The sequence below is a fragment of the Pholcus phalangioides genome, unplaced genomic scaffold, assembly GCF_987345545.1.
Source record: "Pholcus phalangioides strain wild (caught in Gottingen) unplaced genomic scaffold, Ppha-v1.0 ptg000003l_1, whole genome shotgun sequence".
Lineage (NCBI taxonomy): Eukaryota > Metazoa > Arthropoda > Arachnida > Araneae > Pholcidae > Pholcus > Pholcus phalangioides.
In genome coordinates this window covers 2,522,757-2,549,738 of record NW_028301596.1, presented here as the reverse complement: position 1 = coordinate 2,549,738, position 26,982 = coordinate 2,522,757, and the positions used below count along the sequence as shown (strand labels likewise).

Sequence of the window (26,982 nt, the reverse complement as noted above, 5' to 3'; positions counted from 1 at the left end):
AATTTCATCCAGATCTAACTTTTGTGAGGTCCCTTTTCCCTCGAGGCCCCCGGACCGTGCCCGGGTGGACCCATGCGTTAAGACGGCACTGGCTTTAAAAGGTGGTGAAATAGCAGTGTACTAAAATGAATTCTGCCAAATAAAATGTTCACCATGAAAAATATGTGAGATCAATATTCTCATTTATAATTGTAATTATCATAATTATTTGATTTATGAGTTGAAAAATAATTTTAATCTTTCCCTTCAACAAAGAATAAAAAATCAAGTAGGCTACGTGTGAATACGGGAAAAACTAGGACATTCTTGTAAAAAAGTACGGCCAGAAAAAAAACCGGGGACTGTCTCGGGAAATACGGGACGTATGGTCACTTGGGTAACCCTCATCTCTGAACATAATAGAAAATATCGTTTCCAATCTATTTCTACTTTTCAAATTAATGTAGATGCTTAATGTCGGCTTATGGCTTGTCTTTATGTAGATCAGTGTTTCCCGAAATGTAGGGTGACCATACGTCCCGTATTTCCCGGGACAGTCCCGGTATTTTCTGCATTTTTGGTCGTCCCGACTTTTTCGCAAAAGTGTCCCGGTTTTTCCCGTATTTTACACGACGCTTACTTGAATTTTTATTCTTTATTGAAGTCAAAGATTGAAATTATTTTTCAACTATTAAACTATATTATGATAATTACAACTATAAATGAGAATATTTATCTCCCACATTTGTCTTGGTGAACGTTTTTTTCGTGAAATTCATTTTAATCCACTGCAATTTGCAGTAAAGTTTCATTTAACGCCATTGTGATTTTACCACAATTTTAACAATATTTGGCAACTTTGCTCGGTTTTGGCGCCATTTTTGGCGATTATTGGCGATGTCCCGTATTTGGAACCTTAATGTCCCGTATTTCTCTCGAGGAAATATGGTCAGCCTACCGAAATGGGCAATGTCGCCCCCGAAGGGCAATGAAACGGTCCAGGGAAACATAGAAGCTATGGGTATAGCATGGGATTCTATTGGTTCGCTTGAGTTGGGTAAGGGACTATGAAAGAAAAATTTCTGAAGAAGTGGGCGGTGGAACAAAAAGTTTGGGAAACTATGATGTAGATCAGTGGCTCCCAACCGGGGGTGCGGGAGAGAATTTTTGGGGGTGCGAGATGGAAAAAAAATTACAACATGTTGACTGATTATTCAAGAAAATCAATATGATAAAAATTGAATTTTTCACTTGCTAAAAAAATATGAATCATACCAATATTTTGTCGCCTCATCTTCTGACGTGCTGGCAGAAATGTATCATACGAATTTTGCGTTGCAAAAGTTTCTTTTTCGATTAGCGATAGTGCTTGTTTTCTATTTCGATTGAGAAAAAATATCATTATTTACGTAAGCTATTTCGCGGTTTGTTTATATTGGTACCTCCCGTTATTAGCATGTTCTACTTAGATTTGATACTGTCTTGAACACTCATAACTCAGGAAAAGCGTCAAAAAATTCAGTCAAGGGTAACACTGACAAGTGCCGTCTTAATGTATAGGCCCACCCGGGAACAGTCCGGGGCCCCGAGTGCAAAGGACCTAATGAAAATTTTATCTGGTTAAAATTTGTGAAATTAAACATATCTCTCCTGGAAGGGGCCTCGGAATATTCATTTGGCCCAGGGGCCTAGCATGATCTTAAGACACCCCTTGGGCTGACAGGGTTAGAGTCCTTGTGTGAGTCCAGAAATAATTCCTCATCATTTTTTTTTTTTTTCACGTTATAAATTTATTATAGAAATGGCGCTTAAAAGCCCCAGTCTAGGAACACTGCTGCAGGGCCATAAGGCAAGTATACATTTCAGAGCATCGCCCAACTCTTGATTTTGAACTGCAAAAAAGGTAATCTCGAGTCCCTCCCTGGACCAGCATCCAGGGCACCAGACCCAAGGGCCGGAACTGGTGGGCAACTGCCCGGGTGGCAAATTTAGGGAGCCACAAATTTTAGTAGGGAGTAAAAACACCGTTATAAAGTCATTGAATTTTGCAGTGGTTGGGCCAACGAAATAATTTTGCACTCCCCACCACAAAAATCGTATTTATGGTCCACCCTCATCTAGTTGCGGCCTTGTGAGAGATGAATATTAATATCTATAGTCATAATTACCATAATCTAATTTATTAGTTGTGAAAATCATTTCAATCCTTGATTGCAATGAAGAATCGAAAATATGGGAAAGAACGAGACATTTTCACTTAGAGGAGAATAGAGACACATTTCTCCTCAATGCATTTTTACAAAAAAAAACCCTCGGGTTGGCCATAATTACGTGAAAATAGAGGAATGTACCGGGAAAACGGGTCAGGTGGTCATCCCAACTATGCGGAAATTTTGACTTCTACGCGCGCTCCGAGATGTATAATAGCGAGTGATAAAAATTTAGTTTCTATTTCAAAACGCTGTAAAATAAGAACAAGTGGCCAAAATTATTTGAAATTTTCCATGAACCAATTTCTTGAAGTAACGGAATTCTGTTGGATGTGTGAAAAGGAAAAAACCCTAAAATTTACTGATATATAGAGGGCGTTATATTCGTCAAAAACCAAGGAATTCGCCCGCAGAATGGAAACAACAGTCAGTCAGGGTAAATTCTTTAGTGTGGTATGTATTCATTATTCGTGGGAAACATCACGAAAATGGAATAATAAAGCAAACGCCACACACAACAACTTACGTAAGAAATATTTGGTAAGTAGACCACCGAAATGTGCTACCAGTGGATATGGTGTAGCCTACATGTAACATGGTACCAATTAGAAGCTCAAAAATGTATGCTCCACAACAAATCAGAGCGTATTGGTGGTAATGATGATGTTGTGACTAATGAGTGCTTTCAAATTAGCCAAGTTTGAAATTTCGGCCACTGTACACAATTTGAGGTACGTGCCAAAGAAAGACGTCGCAAGTGTTGGTCAGGTGGCCGTGGCCATGGAGCAATACAAGATACAAGATACAAGATTTCTGGCGGGGCCTATCTGTTTACAGACATCTGCCGCCTTCAGAACCGGCCCGCGGGGGGCCACTATGAAGGGAAAGGCAAGAGAGCAAATGTATGTGGATTGTGAAGTGCGTGTGGTATGTCAGAGTTAGGGAGCTTGTCTACGTTGACCAGGAAAAACATGTCTGGACGAGCTTGTTAGTAATATTACTTATTAATATTTTCGGCAGGAAAAGTAAACTGCTTCTGCGGCGCCATCTTGGTTTCGCCGTGCCTCATCCTCATTGGTCGGATAGAGTTGCAAGTCAGGGATTGGCTGAAATGAAAGAATACACAAAAATACATTTTATTAATTCAAAATTAGTTAGAAGGTGAAGAAAACAGTGGAATAGTGTTAGTATTATTAAAAAGTAGCGAAATGGATAGATGTAGAAGATATTTTTTACATTTTTTGCGAAATCCAATATTTCTATTGAAAATCAATTTTTAAGTTTTTCTGGGATTTTTTAGGAAATATTCTCGAAAAGATGGGGAAAGGAAATGGAGAGAAAGATAGAGTTGCAACCTCTTAAGTTTGCTAAAATAAGTTGGAGCTGATCACTGCTCCTGGGCATTTACGGCCTATTTTGCAATCATGTTGCCAGCTTCCTTCAAAAAGCGCTGAAGAATCACTCTTCTTTCTTTTTTAGAGTTACGCTGGATAATGTCTTGCATGCATGTTGTTGCAAAATTTAGTAAGTCCTGAGCTGAGGAAGAACTAGCCGAGGAGTCAGAGTCAGTAGTGGTCGATCGAGATTTCGACGACGACGACGTATCTTCTTCCGTCGTGTGACCGGAACTCTGGTGCTCACTGTTCTCCTCGTCATCAGCGGTAGTGGCATTTGCGACGCCGATCTTGCCGACGGTAGGCTTCGGGGAGCTGGTTTGCCTTGGCTTATCGCTTCCGGGACGGGGTTGAGTCGGTTGCTTCAACCGTTGGCTTGCCAAGTTGACTAGCCGCTTGGCTAGTTTGCCCGTAGGTTTGGACTTGTCTTTTTTCGGCTGCCACTGCTCTGTTGCCAGGTCCGTCGACGACTCTGCCACGACTTCTTCTGCTGCGTTTTTGGGCGGGTTTGTTGTAAGTTCTTGGTTTTTTAGTCTCTGGTAGTCCTGGAACTGTTTCCAGACTTTTTTCGGAATGTGCTTAGCATATTCAAAATTTTTCCCGGATCTTTTGAAAGTTGCGGGTGATATGGTCACTTCTTCGCCGCGAGTAATTTCACTCAAATTGCGAGTTTTTCGGAGTTCCGCGAGGTGTGACTTGTACACCGAGCAGCCACGATTGACACTTGGGTGCCCTTCCCCACAGTTGCTGCATACAGGGGTGTCGATTCCGCGTTTTTTGGTGCACGTTTTCACGTCGTGAAATTCCGCACAGAACCCACACTTTTGTGGTAGATCACACGTTTTGCCGAGATGACCCCATTTGAGGCAGCGGAAGCAGATGCTCGGGGTTTTTCGGTTTGGGTTACGGCGATGTCTTTCCACCGTTATTGCAACGAAGAGCAGTTGCTTAAGCCCAAAGATGGCTCTGGACTTCTCACCACTTGGGAGGTCTACCTTCCATAGTGGGAGAATTTTCGAGCGGAGCCGCCGTGATCGGATGTGGGTTACCCGGATCGGTTCAAATCCTTGTTCGACCAGTTCCTGGAGAATATCCCCAGCTGGCATCGCTGGGTCGAGACCGCGTACTATTACGCTGAATATCTCGGCGTCCGGTGCAGACTGCCTCAGGATTTGGATTTTCTCTTCGTTGAGAAAGTCGATTATTTTGTCCCGATCCAGGGTGTCGGTGAATGTGATTCTGTAATCTCCGCGCGTAAATTTCACTTCACACGCGGCTGTGCAAAGTTCTTTCAATTTCTGGGCTACCGATCGCCATCGTCGGTCGCATCGGATCACCAGCGAGTATTTTCCTCGCTCGGGACCTTCTCGGGTCGGCTGGCCGTGGACATTAGTGATGGGCGATCCGCTCATGAACCGTCTAGAAGAGCGGCTCTTTTCAAAGAGTGAGTGAGCCGCGGTTCTTAAAAAAAGAACCGCGGCTCTTACACTTCCATCGCATACAAGAAACTACCAAGAACAAGCAGGCTTTTGAAAACGTTGTGAAAAGAACCGTGGCGGCTGACGGCTCATATTGCCGACTCCTGTTGGCTACAAACGAACCGTGACAAGCCGAGAGCCGCAGAAATGAAAGTGAACCGTTTCCCGTTGAAACGTTTCTTGTAATTGGTCAGAAATGACCCGTGAATCGCTTCTTTTTTCGTTTGTGTTGCCTGCTCCTATTGGCTGCAAATGAACCGTGAAGAGCCGTGAGCCGCAGAAATGAAAGTGAACCGTTGCCCGTTAAAACGCCTCCTGTAATTGGTCGAAAATGAGCCGTGAATCGCTTCTTTTTTCACTTGTGTTGCCTGCTCCTATTGGCTACAAATGAACCGTGGAAATTCAAATGAGCTGTATCTTGTTAAAAGGCCTTCTGTGATTGTTAGAACTGGTTTCTTCCCATGTCCCACACCTTCCCCTCTAAGAAGTAAGAACGCGTTGGCCACTCTTTCTCCCCCTCCCCTTTTGCTTGTTACATATATTTTTATTTTTTTACGTTTTTCTTTTTTTGCTCTTTCACCTCGGACTGGGTGCACCTGTTGGAGAGGGGACGGAATTATTTTCCTTATTATTATTGTTATTTCAATTGTTAACCAGTGCAGTCTTATGAGGCGATCCCCGGAGGATCTCAGATGTAGAGGCCTCGTGAGAATGAGATAATAAAATTTTCAAAAGTTTTGTGGAATTTTTAGCCCGATAGAGCCGGGCCGCAACTAGGCGAGGGGGGGGGGGGGGAGTAGGTGGGTCTGGTGCCCGGGCGCTGGAGTAGTGAGGGAGTCGGATGCACCCTTTTAACTGCTCCTTCTACATTACACGGGGGCGCAGAAATGCAAGCTTGACCCGGCTCAAAAAGTTCTAATTGCGACCTTGGATTGGGGGGGGGGGGGTCCTCTACCCAATTTTTCTTCCTTTTGATCGATATTAATTTTTTTTAGCTCTTCCACCTCGGATTTGGCGCCCCTCCTCGAAAGGATAGAAATAATTTTCTTTAAATTTCTCTTTCTTTGGTAATTTAAAATTCTTTTTCTCGCCTTCTCACCTCGGAGAGATGTGGACTTTCTCCTAGAGAGGAGTGAATCCATTTTCCCTAACTTTTCTTTGAATAATAAGATTTTCTTTATTTTGCTCTATCTCTCATCACGGATTTTTCGCCCCTCAAAAAATCATTTCCCTAATTTTTTTCGACTTTTTCACTTCGGATTTGATGCCTTTCCTAAGAACAGACAGAAATCGTTTTCCTTCATTTTTTGTGGTTCTTTAATTTTTTTTCCATTCTTCCACCTCGGTTTTGTCTCCCCCCCCCCCTCCCCTTACAGCGGACAGAAATCATTTCCCCAAATTTTTTGCGTCGTTCTTTAAAATTGCACCCTTGCATCTCGGATTTTGTGCCCCTCCTAAGTGGACAGAAAGAATTTTCGCTAATTTTTTTTGCAGTCAATAAACTTTTTTTTGCTCTTTCTTCACGATTTCGGCGCCCCTCCTAGAGTGGACAGAGATCATTTTCTTCTTTTTTGTTTTTTTTTAAATATTCCCTCTTTCACCTTGGATATGGTGCGCCTTTTGGAGGGGACACGAAATATTTTTCCTTATTATTATTTGCCTATTCACCAGTGCAGTCTTACGCACGGGCCTACCCGGGACGTCCCCGAGGGGGGGGGGGGTGTTCGTGAGGTCCCTCAGAGGAAGTCTCATGAAAATTAGATGTTACATTTTTTAATAGTAGGCATAGGCAAGAGGTAGGCCTAAATTTTTAGTCAGATGGAGAAGGGCCGCAACAAAGGGGAGGGGGAGTAGGCGGGTGCGGTACCCGGGTGCTAGATTAGTGGGGAAGCCGAATCCACCTTTTAACTGCTCCTTCCACATTACACGGAGGCACAGAAATGTAAGCTTGTCCCGGCTCAAAAGGTATCTAGTTACTGCTCTGCATTGGGGTGGGAGTACCAAGATGCTCTCAAAACGGCCCTGCTCTTCACCTCGGATTTATTGCCCCTCTTAGAGAGCTGACAGAAATCGTTTTCCCTAATTTTTCTCTTGATCAATATAAATATTTTTTCGCTCTCTCACCTCTGATTTGGCGTCCTCTTAGAGCGGCGCCTCCTGTGGTCGTACGGTTGTGCAACCCAGCGGCCCTTGCATAATTTTTAATTGAAATTTTAATCGTGATTTTTAATTGAAATTTTAATCGTGGTTTTTTTTAATTGAAATTTCACAGGCATATATATATATAATTTGTATTATAATTTCATACTCATAATTTTTTTAGTCACAATTCCACACATAATTTTCATTGAAATTTCTGTCGTCTTCAAGTTTCATGCATAATTATACTTATATTTCACTCACAATTTTTAAAATTACAGTTTTACACAATATCCCATTTCACCCCTGCAATATCTCACATATTTGTTTTTTTCTATTGAAATTTCCCTCATAACTTGAATTTTACTCCATTTTACAAGTCGTCAAATCATTCAGAATTTGTTTTTACAGTGATCCCGCTTATAACGTTTTTCAAAAAATTGTCATGAGGAAACGTTGTAAGTGAAGAAACGCTTTAAACAGGAAAAATCTTCACGAGAATTACTTAATGTTGATATCACGAAAATAAGTCGTACGAAGCGGTAGAAAATTGTAAGTTGGAATGTTATAAGCGGGATCGACTGCATTTTTTTATTCAGGAATTTTTCCGCAGATTCATTCTATGTTTTTATATTCTTATTTTTGTGGGCATTTTTGACCAGTTTCTCCATGAGTGGGTGATATCCCCTTCCCATGAAATGACGGGGGGTGGGGGGGGGGTATGAAACGTATTAGTGGGGCGTTCATAGCTACGAATACAATATAGCAGTATTTCTCAACCTCTGGTCCGCGACGATGGCATAAGTGGTCAGCATGGACACTCCATAAAATTATTCACCCTTTGAAATAGACGTTAATAATTACAATACGGCTTCAAATAAAATTATACCTTTGTACCGAGGTTCCCCACATCATCGAGGGGGAATGCAACAAAATTGCAATCATGAACACGAGATATCACTACATTTAGTCGAAAGTCGCAATTCATTGCTTCAAGTGTAATTTGCTAATTACTGCTAAAATTGCTGAATGGTGTGGAAATAAAGGGCTACTGCAAATCACATTAATCAAAAATGTATTTCACGAAAAAAATATTCAAATATGACCTGATGATCATATTTCATTGAGAAAAATAAAATTCGGTATAAACTGGCATCTTAAATAATAATCTGTACAAAACGGGACATCATCAATTGCCATCAGAAACATTGTCCGAAGTAGGCATAATCATCGATCGTAATTAAAATTCCAAAAAAATTGCTACAAAAAATTAAACCTGATTTATGTCGGCATTACAATATAAACGTTTTGTAAAAGTGCTTGTATAAAACTGGAAAAATACAACGAATAAGCTGATCGATTACATTCGAGCAAATGCAATCGATCAGTTTATTGGTCGCATTTTTCAAGTTTTATACAAGCACTTTGACAAAACTTTTATAGTGTAATACTGGCCTTTTATGTATAAACCTGACAAATATGCCAGATAAATATTTACAAGTTTTTTCCATAATTATCGTAATGTAGTGTAATATAATGAAAACACTGTGTGTGTAATACGGGACACAATTGGTCCGTATAATTTGTTTCGGACATTTTACTGGTCCTTGTTTTCAGGAAGGTTGAAAAAAACTGCGATGGAGAATATTTTCTGTGGGATCGGTCCAAACGTTTCAGACCTAACCAGAATGAAATTTTGCCTCCTGGTACTGGCCCTTACGGGTCAACTGTGGGCTTACAAATTGTAGCCTCGTGGAGACTACGTGTGAGGAGAAAGGCAAGTGAGTATTTGTGTGTGTGTGTGTGTATTATGTGAGTGCGTGCGCGCGCGTGTGTGTGTGTGTGTGTGTGTGTGTGTGTGTGTGTGTGTGTGTGTGTATTATGTGAGTGCGGTTGTGTAAAAGAGAAAAATTTTGTCAAATCCGGGTAACTGTCTGGTACTGTCACTTTTTAACACAATTTTGCAGATAAAACGCTCCACAACCTTCTATTAAAAATGTTTACACTTGGAAGAGAATAGAGAAAAAAAGGTGTCGAAAAGACAATTGGAGAAAGTTTCCATCATGTACTCACTAATGCGAGCTTCGACAATTTTTTTTTTCTGGTCATTTTCAGGAAATAGAAGAAAAAGTGGGAGGTGGGTGAATATATAGGAGGAAAATTTGGTTAGTTATTGTTAGTGGGGGGAAGATGATGTCAAGGGAGGGGGTGAAAATTTTGCCAGTGACAAATCAAAAGTAACAAAAAATTATGCGCTTTTGCTTCAAAAATATTTAATGAAGTAGCAATTTATGATATCATGGTTCAATGATGTCGGTCTTTTGGGGCAATATTGTTGTTGACACAATAAAAAAATTTTATATACATGTTGAGCAAAGTTCAACAAATTCCTGGGTAAAATAATTTCAAACTTGATTAAGCATATATTTACAATAGGAGAGAACTCTTTCTCATTCTGCAGGGCCCTCTGACGCGGAAGAGTGCTTGAATTGTTGGTCTCGGTGGGAGAGCCATCCACGGATGACAACATTACAACTTAAGCCTTTTTTGGTGCATCGAGGGAAAGCCATCGATGCTATTGTTGTACTGTAAACTAAATAATGTTGTATTGTGAACTAATAATAATAAATTTGTCTCTGCGATCCGATCATCAGCGCCCTTTGTTGAGGAAGAATTCATGGGCGATGATCCGCTGACAACGAGCGAAGTGCTATTCTCCTGTTGTCAGCAAGTGCGTTACTTTTTTGTTATTATTATTTCTTTTAAATGGATTTTTTTTTCAAACATTTCGTACCTTCAGTTGGGGTTTTTTATATGTAGACAGCTGTTTTTGTTGGCCTTCCTCTTTTTGTTAGAGCAGCGTTTCTCAACCGGTGCTCCGCGGTGACTCAAAGAAAATAAAATAAATCAGTAAATTAGATTGATACATGAAAAAAAGAGGCATAAAGGGTTCCGCCATAAAAAATTATATATAAATCTGGCTCCTCAAGTCATACAGGGCTCCGCAATAAAAATTATATACTGAGAAGGGCTCCGCAAGTCAAAAAAGGCTGAGAACTCCTGTGTTAGAGGGTTGGCGATTAAAAGAATTGTTTTTGTTTGATTAAAAATGTATTTCTTGGTTGAACACATTTATTTGCAATTTTGTGTTCAGTGGAACTGAATTAGAGTTCGTTCTAAGGGAGGTCCAAAATTTGTTTGGGCCTTCGAAATTTCCAGATCTCATCATGTCGTAGTCCCCAACGTCTCTTATATGTTGGTGTTGTGAGTTGCCCATTCTGTCAAATTGATTGAGGTTTAATTCTTGTACGGATGACCAAATATGGGAGAGTTGAAGGTCCGTTCATATGTTGATGTAACGAAGGAACCAGTGCTTTTGTTAGCTGTCGAAGGATTTTATTTTGTCTCACTTGCAGGGTTTTTATATTTAGTTTGCGTTCGTGGGCGAACACCGATGAGACGTAAAGCATTGTGGGTCGAAAAAATGGATTTGTATAGAATTATTTTTTCTAATAGTGAATTTCGCTCTGTGAGGAGTTTCAGGATCAGTGAGGAAAGTTTTCTCTCTGAGACGAGGGCGGTAAAAGAAAAAAGGTGGGGAGACTATGCTGAAGCAATTGACAATCGTACCAACTTACCACGGAAGGAAGTGTAATGTGCGTCACTTATTTTTGATTTTTCAGGTGACTAAAAGAAAAACGAATCATTTGCTTAAGGTAGTGGTTCTCAAAGTGGGCGCCGCGGAAAGCTGGTGTGCTATTGATGTGTACTTGTTAAGTGCTTCGAAGCGATTCTCAGACTGCTTTGAGAAGTCGCGGATAGACACTGAGTCTAAGGGAGTCGAAGGCGAAAAAAAGCTTTAGAGAACCACTGGCTTAAGGGTTTTATATAGACGTTGCTTGGATCGCAAAAAGAAATTCTTCAGAAGTTTTCTTTACTGTTTAATTCCACCTCCCCCCACAAGAATTTCATTGGTGACTCCCTTTTAGTCCCCCCTTCCCGGTCTTCTTTGCCTCCTGCTAAAATCTACTTCGAAATGAACAGTGACTCAATTGGCACTGCCGCCTACTAGTTTCTTAATATTTTGATTATTTCTAAGTATGCGTGTACTGAGTACACTGTATTGATTGTTGTTGATGTAGAATTCTAATATATTCCATCCGTGCTAAATAGGAACGTTTAAAGTTAAAATATTACGGTATTTATGTGTTACGGTGAATGTGATAAATTCGGAATACATGTTTGAACGAAATTTATCAAACTCATCAAAATGGTCGGCGATTATGCATAATCAACGCATAGATGAAATTTACCCTAACAGACACTGCATATTGGTTTAATGTATTTTTTTACTTAGGGACAGATGAGCTTAAATTTCTGATCAAGACGTTTATATTTTGGGAGTTCTCTCGAGACAAGTTAATCGACGAAACCCCTTGGGGAACCGACCAGCAGACTCAAACTCGAAGCCTTTTAATAAAAATCAAAAACTGGCTTCAAAGGGGGAAAGAGCATAGGAATGGTCCCGGGTACGGAGCCATTGTAAATATTTGCTTTTGTGTCCTACCTTCAGTAGTTCTTTATCCTATCGAGGTTTTAACATGGGGTGCTTGTGTGGATGCCGACTGAGGGACGCTAGTCTAGACTAGCGTTGAAGTTCCCTAGTTGAAGAATGAAAGGTTCCCAGGGATTTGTTAACTATTGTGATGAGATACTTGACACAGTATATTTAACTACTTATGTGGGGACGAAGAAAATGACATGAAAGCTCTCCGGCTTATTGTGGGAATATGACGACGCAAAGAAGATGCATATTCATATGGCGAATGAGTGCACAAAAACACGGGTGGCAGGCACAGAAGAGCGGTTTTTTTTTCTTTTTTGACACCTTTCCGTTTCCATGCGTCTAGTTTTGTGTCCGAGAAATACCACAATCACATATCCCGCGGTAAAGATGTAGTGAACAAACAACATCGTTCGTGTATTTCGGACAATTAAAACTGTTCTGAATAGTTCTGTTGTGAGTAAAGTTGTCGTGGTGAACTGCAAAAAACTTAACAAAAAACATAAAGGCCTGCAAACAAAAAGCTACTCTTTCTTTCTACACTCTATAAGCTACACAAAAGAACTAGTTAAGCACTTTTTGTGCGCATGTTATTATATAAAGCAGCGTTTCTCTTTCCTTTTTTTTTGCCCGTCGCCCCCTTCGAATATTTTTTTTCTCGTGGCGCCCCTGAGTCTTCGACCCTCATCTAGAAGCAAGATCGTTTATACGTATTGAATTGATTTTTTCAGTGAATTTATACTGAATGAAAATTTTTGCAAATAAAATTGGCCTCCAGACCACTGGCTTAGAATTTATTGAGCTGCCCACTAATCCGAATTCTATTCAGGGCCGTCTCAACATCATGGGCCCCCTCAGGCAAAGTGATGCTATGGTAGTCCTACACTTAGCAGGAAATAAACAGCCTACATATTTCCTAGTTATTTTAAAAATTTATTGCACTATACAAAATATCATAAGGTGGAGTCACTTGTGTACATGAGACCCCCGGGCATGAACCCTCACAAGAGTGGGACTGACAGAGCTGCATCCCAGGGCCTGATATGGTTTTCATCATTTTTTGTTTTTCCCACTAAATTTAATATAGAGAAGGGGGGTCTGTGAAAAATGTAGCCGGAGGCCTGCGAAGAACCCCATCCTAGGGAACCTGCTGCAAAATGTGGGGGGTGAGGCCCGGGTGAGTCCATGCCCTAAGACGGCCCTGGTTTCGTTGGATTCTGCAAGTGTATAGTCAATATAAAAGCATTATTTCTTCACACCTTAATTTTTCTTCTCAGCTCTCTGCAGCCCTCCAAACCACCTGTCCCGGCCCCTTTCTAAATTTATTGCATCTCCGTGATTCCTAAATTTCTACACAAATATTGAGTTTTGAACATCCCTCCCCAACCACTATTTACTGCTCCCGACATTTCCTATTATTTTACGCCTATGATGATGTGGTACTGACTTAAATTCTTCACGGTTGTAATCGCAACAAAATGTATAATGCATAACATGATTCTATTCCGAACACATTATTCGACCTCACTTGGTAATGCATAATTTCTCAAATTATAATGTTTTGTTTCGAAATTCATGGGTAAATTTTTTTCAAGTGAGCCAGATTAGTTCGCAAGCAGGGGTTTGTTCCTCCATGTATTTCATTTCATTTTTATGTATTTTTTATTTATGAATTATGTGAAAAAAGTTTGCCGATTGCCCACAACTTCTGTAAATAAATGTATAGAAAAAAAAGGCTATGGAGTGTGTGTGTGTGTTGTGTTTTCGTTGGTGTTCACATTTTTCTAATGATTGACCAATTTTTCATGTACCAAAACAAGACTCAACTTGAAAGATAGAATTGCCGAAAATGTCAAAAAAGTAATAATAATAATGCAGCATAGTATGCAAGGGCGAAGCGAGAGAGGACTTGGGGGTCTGGTCCCCCCCCCCCCGAAATGTGAGAAAATTACCGAAAAAAGGGAAAAAGATGGCCAAATCCATTGTTCTGTCACATTGGTCCCCCCCCCCCCGAACGAAATTTCTGGCTACGCCCCTGATAGTATGCTTATTATCTTGGTTTTAACAATGGCTTTCCGCACATTTTATGTCAGTTACATGGTTTTCACATGGTCGTCGCGTTATTGATTTTAAAATTATTATTATTATATATTATAAAAATTATAGCATGATATATTAGAAATTATAAAGGCGTGGTTCATTAAAAACTTTGACTATTCTAACTTTCCAGGATGCCTGTACTCGTTAACAGGGCCGGCCGTCTTAAGAGACCCTCTGCCAAGTGGTTTTTCTGAGGCCCAACATAATTAAGGGGCTCTGGGCAAACCCTCTCGTCAATGCAGAAATCGGCCCAGACCAAAAGAAGTTTCAGACACGAATTATACGTATTCATCAAATGGGCTTCAAAACTGGGAGATCGGAAGTATGAAAAGATTGGGGGTCAAAAACCATAAATCTGTATATCATCATGACCCCCCCCCCCCTAGAAAGTAGAAAACTAAGAATCAGGGCCGTAACTAGGATTTATGTCGTCCGGGGCAAACATCATTTTCGGTGCCCCACAACGATTTATAATGATAAAATTCGACTATCTTGTAATGGTGTTCTTTGTACCCCCGCCTCAAGGGCGTAGCGAGGGGAGGGGACTTGGGGGTCTGGTCCCCCCCCCGAAATGTGAGAAAATGACCGAAAAAAGGGAAAAAGATGGCCAAATCCATTGTTCTGTCACTTTGGTTCCCCTCCCCCCCCCGAAATGAAAGTGGTTCCCCCCGAACGAAATTTCTGGCTACGCCCCTGCCCCGCCTAAAACTACTGCCCCCTAAATTCTGCCGCCCGGGACCGTCACCCTCCACCCTGCCCCCCTCTAGTTACGGTCCGGGTAAGAATAACTGCGAACTCAGCCCTCCCCCAGTAGGGGAGTGGCGGAATACGAACTTTTCGCTCATATTGCAGGCTCCTTTCAGCTACAAATGAACCGTGACAAGCCGAGAGCCGCAGAAATGAAAGTGAACCGTTGCCTGTTAAAACGCCTCCTGTAATTGGTCGAAAATGAGCCGTGAATCGCTTCTTTTTTCGCTTGTGTTGCCTGCTCCTATTGGCTACAAATGAACCGTGAAGAGCCGTGAGCCGCAGAAATGAAAGTGAACCGTTGCCTGTTAAAACGCCTCCTGTAATTGGTCAAAAATGAGCCGTGAATCGCTTCTTTTTTCGCTTGTGTTGCCTGCTCCTATTGGCTACAAATGAACCGTGGCGAGCCGCAGAAATTCAAGTGAGCCGTGTCCTTTTGAAAGGCCTCCGGGAGCCGTTTCGCTTGCCACTGTTCTGCAGAACTTAACAACTAGTCTCTTCCCAAGTCCCCACCCTCCCTTCTAAGAAGACGTTGGCCACGCTTTCTTTTTCCCCCTTTTGCAAGGTTTTTTTTGCACAAAAGGCTTTTACAATCCCCCTTTCGCTGCGTTCTTTTTTATTTACTATTATTTTTTGCTCTTTTACCTCGGATTGAATGCATCTCTTGAAGGGGAAGGAATCTCATTCTCGTTGTTATTATTATTGTTATTTGGTCTACTCACCAGTGCAGTCTTACGCATGGGCACGTCCGCGGGGAGGAGAGGTGTAGAAGAGCCTCCTGAAAATAAGATGTTCAAATTTCCAAGATTCGGAGTGCTTTGATAGGCAGTAATTTTTAGCCAGATAGAGAAGAGCCGCAACTAAGGGGGGGGGGGGGGTTCTGGGGCTCGGGCGCTGGACTAGTGGGGGAGAGGAATGCACTTCTTTTAACTGCTCCTTCTACATTATACGGGGCACAGAAATGCAAGTTTGTTCCGGCTTAAAAAGTATTTAGGTGCGTATCCCTGGATTGGTGGGGGGGGGGGGGGTGCTCTCATTACGGCTCTGCTCTTCAGCTCGGATTTGTTGCTCCTCCTAGAGATGACAGAAATCGTTTTCCTGATTTTTCTTTTCTTGACCAGTATAAATTTTTTTTAGCTCTTCAACGTCGGATTTGGCTTCCAGCAAAAATCGTTTTCCTGATTTTTCTTTTCTTGACCAGTATAAATTTTTTTTAGCTCTTCAACGTCGGATTTGGCTTCCAGCAAAAATCATTTTCCCCAATTGTTTTTTTGGTCAATAAATTTTTTCTGCCCTATCGTGACAAATTTGCCCCAACCCCTTCCTACAGTGGACGGAAATCATGTCCCCTAATTTTTTTTCGATTTTTCACTTCAGATTTGATGCCTTTCCTACGAGCAGACAAATCATTTACCCTAATTTTTTTTTGGTCAATAATATTTGTTTTTGCCCTTTCATCATGGATTTAGCACCCCACCTAGAGCGGACAGACACCATTTCTCTAATTTTTTTGGGTACATAAGATTTTTTTTTTTTTTGCTTTTTAATCTGTCTAACTGCGATATCCCATGTGAACGTACGGATCACGCGGCTGAACAGTCGCCCCTGCATTCATAATTTTCAACCGCAATGTAATTTGTTGTTTCAGTTGTGATTTTTCAATTAAAATTTCGTATGTAATTTCAGTCGTTATTATAATGAATAAAAGAAAGGGGGGGGGGGACGATTGTCGACCTCTTCCTTTGCGACTATACCAGTGATTCCCAACGTGGGCGATGGAATGTTCCGGGGGCGGTAGAAGCTACGGGTATAACATAGGATCCTATGGCTTAGATTGCGTTGGGGGGGGGGGGGGGATGGGAGAACAAAATTTCTGAAGAAGGGGCCGTTGGGACAAAAAAAGGGTGGGAACAATGGCCTATACCAATACATTTTTTTTGTGAACTGGAGGGGGAGTTGTTATCACTCAAGTTTATCAACGTAACCCCTTGTGAACCCAACCCGCACTCTCGAAGTATTTTTTCCTAATGTGTCGTAGTCTACACCTTTATACCTAGCTAGGTATAAAGGCTGTATTCCGTACGAGAAACTTTCGCGACTCCTTACAAAATGACTTTTGTGCGAGAGAAAAAAAACGGTGATTGCTTATTTTTATGTGAGATGTCTCGAAAATCTACATCAAAAGCTGTCCGGCGTATTAAAAAAGACGACCATAGGCAAAGATAGACTTGGAAGTCTGGGGGGGGGGGGCGGCACGATGATGATGATGTCAATTCACATATACATTTATACATTAGATCAGTCGACTCTATCTTTGACGCTGGGGAAGAGCAATGCCCCCCCCCACGCCTCCCGTATCTCCGCCCATGAAGACGACACAGGAGATGAATACAAATCGTTTATCGATTGTTACGTAAATGAGAACATGGATGTTCATGCAAATACAGTAATATGGAGATTTTTTTCTCACCATCTTCAGGGCCGTCTTAAGAGCAACATGGGCCCCCGGGCCAAATGACTTTTCTGAGGCTTTTTTTCTCCTGAGACCCCCGGGTGGGCCCATGCCTTGAGACGGCACTGACCATCTTACGTGTCTGGTTTAGTGCACGAAACCATCTTCTATAAGGGGCCATTCAAGTATTACGTAAGCAGATTTTTAGCCATTTTTGACTCCCCCCCCCCCCCCATTTGTCAGCAAAAGTCACAAAACACTGACCCCCCCCATATCTTCAGAAACGGGTGGTTGATGACGTAAGTAACCTTCAAACCCCCCCCTCCCCCTTATCATCAAAAGTCAGCAAATCCGAAACCCCCCCCCTCTCGATGCTGACGTAATACTTGAATGACCTCTAACGGAAAAAGTTTATTATTATTATTTTTGGAATGAGAGAGAGAGAGAGAAAAGCTTGATTTTTTGCATATTTCTCTGGTTGATTTTTTAATTGAAACGCAACGCGTGTCCATCAACTGCAGCGTAAACGCAGTGTGCTGTAATTGAAAAAAAAATAAAAATCTAGATATTGTTTGCGGGGGGGGGGGGGGAGGAGGTTAAATCACAAGAGTTTATAAAACCCTTCGCTAGATGGCGCTCTTGATCAACTCTTCAAAAGAGCCGTGTAAGAGCTGCGGTTCATTTTGGTGAGTGAGCGGTTCAGAGCCGCTCACGGAAAAGAACCGTTTTGCCCATCACTAGTGGACATCTGGCTCATCGCTTCTGGTGGGCGGAGCTATCTCGCTACTGGTGGAGCGCGATTGGTCCATCGGTGGTGGTGAATCCGTCGAATCGGACGTTGTCGTGGGAGGTTGATTGTCTAAGTTTGATGCTGGGGCCTTTTCGCCTTTTTCCGGAGCGGGCTTTTCCTGCTTTTTCTGCTGTGTTTCCTGATTTTTATCGGGATTTGCAGTTTTCCGGGGCGGTTCAACCTCATGGGCCCTTGTTGTTGGTTCAGGGTGTGAGTCTTGAATCACTGGCATTTTTAGTGCTGGCTTGTTGGGGTTAGCTTCTTCTGACAGGAAATCCGGGATTTTAATCCAGTGGGTGCTCAAGTTCTTCAGCCTGTCGGTGATCCGTTTGGAGAAGGCTTTTCCTTTCTCTGAGTTGACCTGCAGGCTGTAATAGCAGATTTCGGCGTTAGTCAGCATTTTCTTGACATGTTGCCGTAGGGCCAGCCTCAGCTGAAGAACATTCGCGTCCTTCGGTTTATCCTGGATTTCTCTGTAGAGTTCGAAGATTTTTTGAAGTGTCTTATCTCCCTCACAGCAGAACTGCTCAGCCGATTTGAAATGACCGCTCAGATAGCCTTAGCACCACAAGTTGTAGTGGCGGTTGATTCGGTTCAAGTAGCTGAGTGCTGCGCTGACTTGTTCGCTAGCTTTGGTCTTTCTGTCACCGAAGACTTCTTTCAGCTTGGCTAAGTCGGCATTTCCTTCGACGAGTACCTCCCCATGGAGGAAGCAGGCAGGTTGTGCTTTGAAGGTAGACATTTGTTTCAAAGTATTGTTGGGTTAGGCACTATAACATTATTATTTTATATAATTGAATCCGACTGAGTACGGATCTGTAGATGAGTTGTTGCTAGCTGCCTATTGTGTCAGCATTGCGAAGCTATCGTACAGCTATCTCAGGAGCCCGAGGAGTACGTGCTCTCTCTCTCGCGCTTATGACGATGATGATGGAGCAATGAATGGCAACCGTCTTATACAAGACTCAAGATTTCTGGCGGGGCCTATCTGTTTACAGACATCTGCCGCCTTCAGAACCGGCCCGCGGGGGACCATTATGAAGAGAAAGGCAAGGGTGCTAATGTTCGTGTATGTGTGGAGTGCATGTATGTCGGTCAGAATTGGGAGAATGTCTAGTGGGGAACCCACAGTTAATTAAAGAATTTCATTAATTAACTAGGAAGCTATAAATTGAACATGTCTGGACGAGCATGTTAGTAATATTAATTATTAATATTTTCGGCAGGAAAAGTAAACTGCTTTTCGGCGCCATCTTGGATTCGCCGTGTCTCATCCTCATTGGCCGGATGAGTTGCCAGTCTGGTATTGGCTGAAATGAGAGCATACATACAAAATACAATTTATTAATTCAACGTTAATTAGAAGGTGAAGAAAAAATGAGGAATAGAATTAGTAATTTTAAAAAGAAAATAGTGGACAGGTGAAGAAGATATTTTTGAAAAAAATTTTTCCATTTCTAATATTTCTATTAGAAATAATTTTTTGTTTTTTATGGGATTTTTAGAAAATGTTTTCGAAAAGATGGGTAAGGGAAATGAAGGAAAAAGATAGAGGATAAATGAAAGATTTCAGAAATTAGGTTTCTGATGCTCCTGAACAAAAGTCCTAGGAATTGCTTGCTATCACTGCAAGTCGCTCCACGAATTTTCAACGTGCGAGAAATTGCCCAGCCTCTTTTTGGAATTCTTGCAGAAGTTCACGTTTGGCCTTCCGGGAGGTGGCTTTCATGATATTTTTCATGAAGATTTTAGCAGTTTCGTAAAGTTCGGATGTTGCGTCAGGGCAACCGACAGATCCATCAGTTTCCGAGTCTTCTACCGTTGAAACGCGCGGTCGTGACTCTGGCACCTTGGTGGGTTCCGCCGATGGCCGGGCAGCTGGCTCTGCGGTAGCTCCTACGGTCCTCTTGGGGGTCGATGCTTGCCGTAGCCGGCCCTTGGTCGCTAGGGCTTTACTGCTGGCTTCGCCGCGCTCTAGTTCCGATTGTCCTTTCGGTTCGGTCGAGAGCTGGAGGTCCGTAGACTTAGCTTCGTTCGGCAGTTCCGTTTGATCCGTAGGGAAGTCCGTAGGTCCAGACTGTCCAATCGCTTTTCTTTTGGTCGTTTCTCCGTTTTCAAGGGAAATTCGCTTTCTCCGGTCGTGAAATTGCTTCCACACACTTCTTGGAATAAATGAAAAGTCAGAATATTTTTTCCGAGATTTTCTGTATTCGGATGATGGGATTTTATCACGAATATTCTCATGAGTGTCAGTGGGAGTGGGCAAAGTCTTTCTCGGGTTCCGAATTTTTGCGAGTTCTTTTTTGTACATTTCACATCCACGGTAAATACTGGTGTGGTCCTTCCCACAGTTGCAGCAGATCGGGGGGTCGACTCCTCTTATGTTACCGCACTGTTTGACATCGTGCGGGCCCGTACAAACCATACATTTAAGGGGGCGCTCGCACGAGTCACCGCTGTGGCCCCATGTTTGGCATCGGTTGCAGATGCTGAGTACCGGTCGGCCAGGGTTTCTCCGGTATCTTTCGATCGTGATGTCGATCAGGAGAAGATTTTTTAGATCGAATATTCGCTTCGATTCTTCGGAGGCTGGCAGGTCAATTTTCCAAAGGGGTAATAATTTACCCCTTATCTTTTTCCTGCGCGAGCGTATCTGCATGACTGAAATTGGAGCGAACCCTTCGTCGGTGAGTTCGGCTTGGATGTCATCAACGGGCGTTGATGCATCGGGCCCTCGTAAAACCACGCTGAGGGCTGGGGCGTCCGGTGAGGATCGCTTTAAAATTTCAGCATTGCAAGATTTTAAGTATTGCAGGACCCTATCATAGTCACCCGTATTATGAAAGTTAATTTTGTATTCTCCGTGTGATAATTTCACTCGCACTTTTTCGCGGCAAGTTTCACGAATTTTTCGGGCTATTAATCGCCAGTGCCGATCTGCCCGCACCACGATCGAACTGATGCCGTCACACTCACTGCGAGATGCCGGTCGTTCACTGCCGTGCTCATTCGTTTCATGTGGCGGCGTTTTCAGTTCATTGCTGGGCGTTTGCGATTCGTCAGCTGATGCTGACTCGATCTCGTGGGCGGGGCTTCCCTGGTTTCTTTCTTCAATGATCCCGTCGGTGATTCCGGCTACAGCCGCTTCACCGCCGTCGATAGTCCTGTGTTCCACCGGCTTTTCGCTGCTCTGCTCGTCGGCATCCATCAGACGCTTGGGCGGGGCTTGTTCCACGTCGCTGTCGCGCGATTGGTTCTCGTCCGCTGGCTCGTCCGTATGGGCGGGGCTGATTCGGGTGGCTTCTTCGGCGGGGACGTCGTCTTTGGCCTTATCGCCGTAATCAGTTTTCTGGAGATTTCCAGGAATGCTTGATTTTCCGGGATTTTCTTCGTCATTTGAAGGCTCCTGGGCACCACTCGTCTCCTCCGGAGGGTCTGCGGTCGCCGTTTTTGTCAGTGGGGAAGTTGGATCAAGAGGGGCTTCTGGATCCGGGACTTGCATCTCTAACATGAAGTCTGGAATTTTGTCCCATCTCCTGGCCCTTTTCTGTATGTGTCTGTTGATCTCATCATAGTATTCATACCAGATGGCCTCGTTTTCATCCTCATCATAGAAGCAGTCATTGCCTACTATGAAGGCTTGGCTAATGTTCCACCTTAGCTGCTGCTTGTAGAGAGGAATCTCTGGGTCATCTGGTCTGGCTACAATGGCTTGGTGGTTTTCCATGGCCTTTCTCAAAAACTCGTCACCCGTGCAGTAGAAAACTTCAGTTTCAGAGCGACGTATTCTTGGATGAGAAGGTTCCCAACAGTCATAGTGTTCCCTGATGCTGTCGAGGAAAGCGATGGTGGCTCGGTTTAGGTCAGCATTGCGCGCCTTCTTCCGGCTGTATTTTGCTATCAGCTTGTGCCAGTCCTCGTTTTCCCCGTCCACATCCAGGATCTTATCATGCAGAAAGCAAACTGGTTGTTCGGCTAGAGTCTTACGGTCTGCCATATTTCCAAGTTAAACTATTTACAATGATTTGAATCAAATGTTGGGGGTTATTTCCTACAGGATCCGACTGAGTACGGATTCGTGCCTAAGCTTGCTGTACGTCACAGCATATCGATATTCCCTACCATGGGAATTTGGGGAGCTCGAACAGAGCGTGCTTGCTCTCTCGTGTCGCGCTCGGGAGTGTGGCAACCGTCTTGGGCAATGGCGGCCAGTCTGATGGGAATTGGCGACCAGTAAGATCCTCTTCGCATTCCTCCAATTGCATCAAATGAAAACTCAGTAATTTGAAATTTCCATTTCACAATATAGGAGACAGATGGCGACATTTTTATTACACGGAACTAATATAATTCTGACAACACGGGGCCCCGTGGGTGCACGTGAGGTATCCAGGGAGTCCAAGGAATTTGTTATAATTCCGACAGACTACTTTTTATATATATATGTTCGTTGTCTCAATGAAGTTTCACTGAATTCGTATAATCTTCACCGACAAATCGTTAATTATTTTTCGTGAATTGTAAATAAAGAAAAAAAGTTATCTATATGAATATTAATCTCCGTATTTGTTATGTTCGACGTCTTTTTCTTTTCCTGGATGCCATTTTTGAATTACTGCGATTTACAACAGCCCTTCATTTCCCGTCAAAATTGGCAATTTTTCCAAACAATTTTAGTACTACTCGGCACCGTATTTTAGGATTATTTAGGAGGTGATTATTACGAGTATTTTAGTCCCCAATTTCTCGAATTTTTCTGGATTAAATTTAAATTTTATTGATGTTAAAAAAAAATTGTACTTTTGAACAGATCTGCCCAATCCTAGATAAAATTGAAAAAAAAAAAAAACTATGATAAATATAATGGGTAAATTGCGATGGTTTTTGAAAGAGTTTATATTGTTGAAGTAAAAATTCGAAAAAAAAAAAATAACCAGCAACTTATAAAAATCCAAAAAGCTCTTGATAAACTGAAAAAAAAAATACCCACAGAATTTGAAGAAAAAAAATTTATAGCGCCTGAAGAGGAGCATGAAGGAAAATTTTAAATTTTCTTTTAAGGCAGGGGTTTTTCCTCATAGGAATGCATGGGAAGCCAAGATCCGGCAATGCTTTTTATTTTGGAACTACAGTCGTCGAACCTTTAGAGGAGAAATAGAATATTCATACACGAGTCGAATCCCATTTTTACGAATGCCATAACGAAAATTTTCGTTGTAACGGAACCTTTTTTAATCATTAAATAAGTTGACATAGGTAAATTCCGATATTACAAAATGAAATGATATACGTTTTTTACAACGAATTCAAAAATAAGTTTCTGAAAATCATCAAAAGAGTTCCAAAAATGATCCCGTAAGAAAAAGTATCAATTTGCTGAAATGCTGTGGGAGAAGGATTGTTCTTCTATGGTTTTTGAAAAGCAATTTCAACCAATACGGTGAGTGAAAAAGAATTAAAATCTGTATTAAGTCAGTGGCTACTCGTTAGGATAAAAACAGTGTGGCATTAAAATACGCCATATCTCCATCTAATTATTCACCATTTTCTGAAAAATCGGACCAAGTTGGAATTTCAAATTGAAACAGCAGTTTTACGGGATCTCATAGAGAGGACAATAACTTTCAAATTTTCAAGATCCGGATGCAGAGATTTTTACAGGAATACGTTCACGCCATGTGCCAGTTACCCATTCAAATGAAAAACAAGTCATTGGAATTCGCATATGCTTTTGGGTTGCGAAATCTTGCCTCATATATGGCAAGTAAAACTTAACCAAAAAAAAAAATTCAGTGTCTAATTGATTTGAGTTACTCCGAGTTATTTTTGAAATTTAACTTTATACAGGAGGATTCAGAAAAGATGGGATAACTTTAAGAGGTACACAGCGATACAAACAATTGTCATCAAAGAATGCATGGTCTAACATGAAACGCAAACGCGCAAGCGTGTTTCGGAACGGTCGCTCCGCAAAAGTTAAAGCGGCATTCTTGTTGAAATTTATCGGGAGAAAAAGAACACCATGGATGCAAATGTAAACTAGGGAAGAAGAAACCGTGTGTTTCTTCAGTGAATAAAAGGCACGGACTCAGGATTACTAAAATGCGCCATTATATCTCGTACGTTAAGGCGCGGATCGTGCAATGCGAGCATTCCCAATGCATTCAGTGGGTACGATTTCCGAAACGTATCATCATCATCAACGATGGCTCCATCTGAGAGCTGTTTCAACGCCATCTGTAGGTTTTGAGCGGCAGTAACAACTATTGAGGAACATGATATGATAAACGAATTTCAATTATTATGACTATTAAATTAAATGACTTTCGCGAAATAAGACGAGGGAAAAAAATGAAGGCTCTAGATAGGCTCAGAAACACGTACGAACACGCAAACCTATAACGGCGGCGTCTAAACTAGAAGGAAGAATTCCTTTGTGTTCGTCGAAAAAACCGACTCCTATTGAATCGGTTCAAACAGATCAAGAATGATTCGTTAATCGTTCGCAACACCGTACAAATTACTGAACAACCGATTGCGAACGCTTGCATTGCACGATCCGCGCGCTAGTGTATATACTCGCCTTTACACCTGTTAGAACGATTGCACGATGGAATAACTTCACAGGGCTGGCGTCCGCGCCTTTTATTCACTGTGACGCAGATACGGTTTCTTCTTCCCCAGGTTACATTTGCACATGCATGATTCTCTTTTTCTCCCGAAAAATTTCAACAGGAATGCCGTTTTAACGTTTGCGGAGAGGCCGTTTCAGTTTCGTGTAAGACCATGCATTCTTTGATGACAATTGTTTGTATTGGTGTGCATACTGTCAACTCTTATAAAGTTCTTCCCATCTTTTCTGAATCACCCTGTATTCTTTTTATTATCTAGAACATAAATGAGTAATTTTTTTGCTTACAATCAAACTCCGCTACAACGAATTTTTTTTTTATCAAAAGTTAAAACTCGCAAATTCTTTTATAGCGAATTGGTTTCTCCTGTTAATTGGAGTTCGTTATAGCGGGATTCGACTATACCTTTTTGAGATAAAATTAAATTATTGCATAAACGAGGTTATATATATATATATTTTTTTTTCTCTTCCTTTTCAACATTTAATCGTGCTAAAGGAATCCCATAAAAGAGAACTGATAGAAAACGAAACTAGATCTTTTGTGCGATAAAGTTTTGCTCCGAATTTCGATCTTGTTAGTGGCGACATTGATTAACATTAAACATAGATGACACTAGCCTAGATACTATGAAATTCTATTCAAGCCTCTAATAATAGCATTGCGTTGCAAGTTATTGTTTCTTGTCACTGGACACACGTCATGTCTAGTTGCTCATTTTATGCAAGCTTAGATAGAACTATCATCATCAAATTCTATTTTGAAAAGGGAAATTCCAGACTACTACTGCTACTCTTAAAAATTGGTGCAACTTATAATCATTCCTCTGTGTAATTTCTAACGAATAAGGATAATGTCGAAATGTGTGGCCACCAACGTATTTTTGCCGTCAGAGTTGAGCTTGATTGGCGTTCTTGCTGATGCTGCCATCTACCTACCATATTTTGAATTGAAGACGGTAAATGTGCTTGAATTTTAATTTCGTGTAAGTATGATGTTGTAGGGCTGCCTGATCTCTGCGGAGAGATTTTTTTAAATGAGAAAACGACTCCTATTAGCACCTCGATGTTGGAAAAACCACAGAAAACCAACAACCACTACACGGCCAACGGGTTTTAGACCTGGATCCCACGAGGAGGGTCCAGATGCCTACACGGCCACAATTGTTATAAAATTCAGAGTATCTCATTCGGAATAATTGAATACGCATTTAATTATAACTTAAACTGTGTCCACTTGCCCATCAGTGTTGTTCCTATATCTCGACTAAGATTTCATGAAAGAAAATATTTTTTTTCCACGTTTGTGCGTATGAACACGAAAGATGAATCATCCACACAGAGTTAACATCACTGCGAGTGTTGATGGGTAAAAAAAATTCACATTTTTACAGAAAAAAGGATCCATTTTTCTTGCCCAGGGAGAAGCTAGTGGGTCTGGTGCCCCGGACGCTGGACCAAAGAAGGTTGAAAATTTCATCCTTTAACCTGCCGCTGTGGTGGTTCCCAACTTCGAGCCGATCTCCTCGTTTAAAAGTCCTACCACAGAGAGCAACAGGCCTACAACGCGGCACAAATATTCAACCATTACACTTCATTCACAATTTGAAATATAGATGTCAGCATTAAAAATTCCTACGCAACACTATATAAGCGATCAGACTTAAGTACAACTCAATCGGTAGTGAATTTCCCATTGAAATAGTCAGACCGCTCTGTCTCCACAGGGGATATAAGCTGGTTTATCGCGAGGACATAGGTCAAGGTTATAGGTAAATTAATTAACTGACCATAACTATGGTCCAGGATACTAATTCCGAATGGTAATGTCGGTACGTGTGAAGGAAGCCAACATAATGTTATGAACGATTTTATCAATTTCTCCTTCACTTATTTTAATTTTCATTGCAAAATATGTGTAGTGCACGTATCATGTACGGTAAAAATAATTGGTTTAATGAAGAGGCGGCTATATAAATAGTCTGATATATTTATCAGACTTTTTCCAACTTTATTTGGGAATTATGCATAATCGTCGGTATAAATGATAAAATATGTATTGAAATTTAAAGAAACTTGCCTTACTGTCATACCATTCTTAGGTGTGAAATATTGCACACAATTAAGGGGAATATTCTTTTTCAGCAGTGATTTTTGGTAGCAAAACCATAGTAGTGAGCACGTACAAAATATCACATACATACCTCAAGATGGTACAGGTTACCACCCACACAAGACTGCTCTAAATTAAAACGCACGCATAGTTTGAAAGTGAATGAAATAACTCTGCGTAATAAATGTTGAAAATAATTGTATTTGATGATTGCGCAAGGAAAAAACGCTACAAACAGACGTATCGAAAGCCTTTTTTCGGGACAGTGAATTTAATAGCTAAAAACCGGGACATCTAGCCATCCACAGCTTACCAGGTGCAAGCACGTGAGAAAGAAAGAAAAATAAAACAATTCAGAAGGAACTTTGCCTAGAAGCAAACATAA

At 41.6% G+C, this 26,982-nt stretch overlaps 1 protein-coding gene across 1 annotated transcript in view; it reads right to left on the bottom strand.

The window, feature by feature from the left end:
- Positions 1-26,739, bottom strand: part of LOC149087897 (uncharacterized) — an 84,550-nt gene extending 57,811 nt beyond the window's left edge. The window contains exon 1 of the mRNA XM_089242440.1: positions 26,689-26,739. The gene's annotated coding sequence lies outside the window, so the exon portion shown is untranslated. The remainder of the gene's footprint in view (positions 1-26,688) is intronic.
- Between the last annotated feature and the right edge of the window lie 243 nt (positions 26,740-26,982).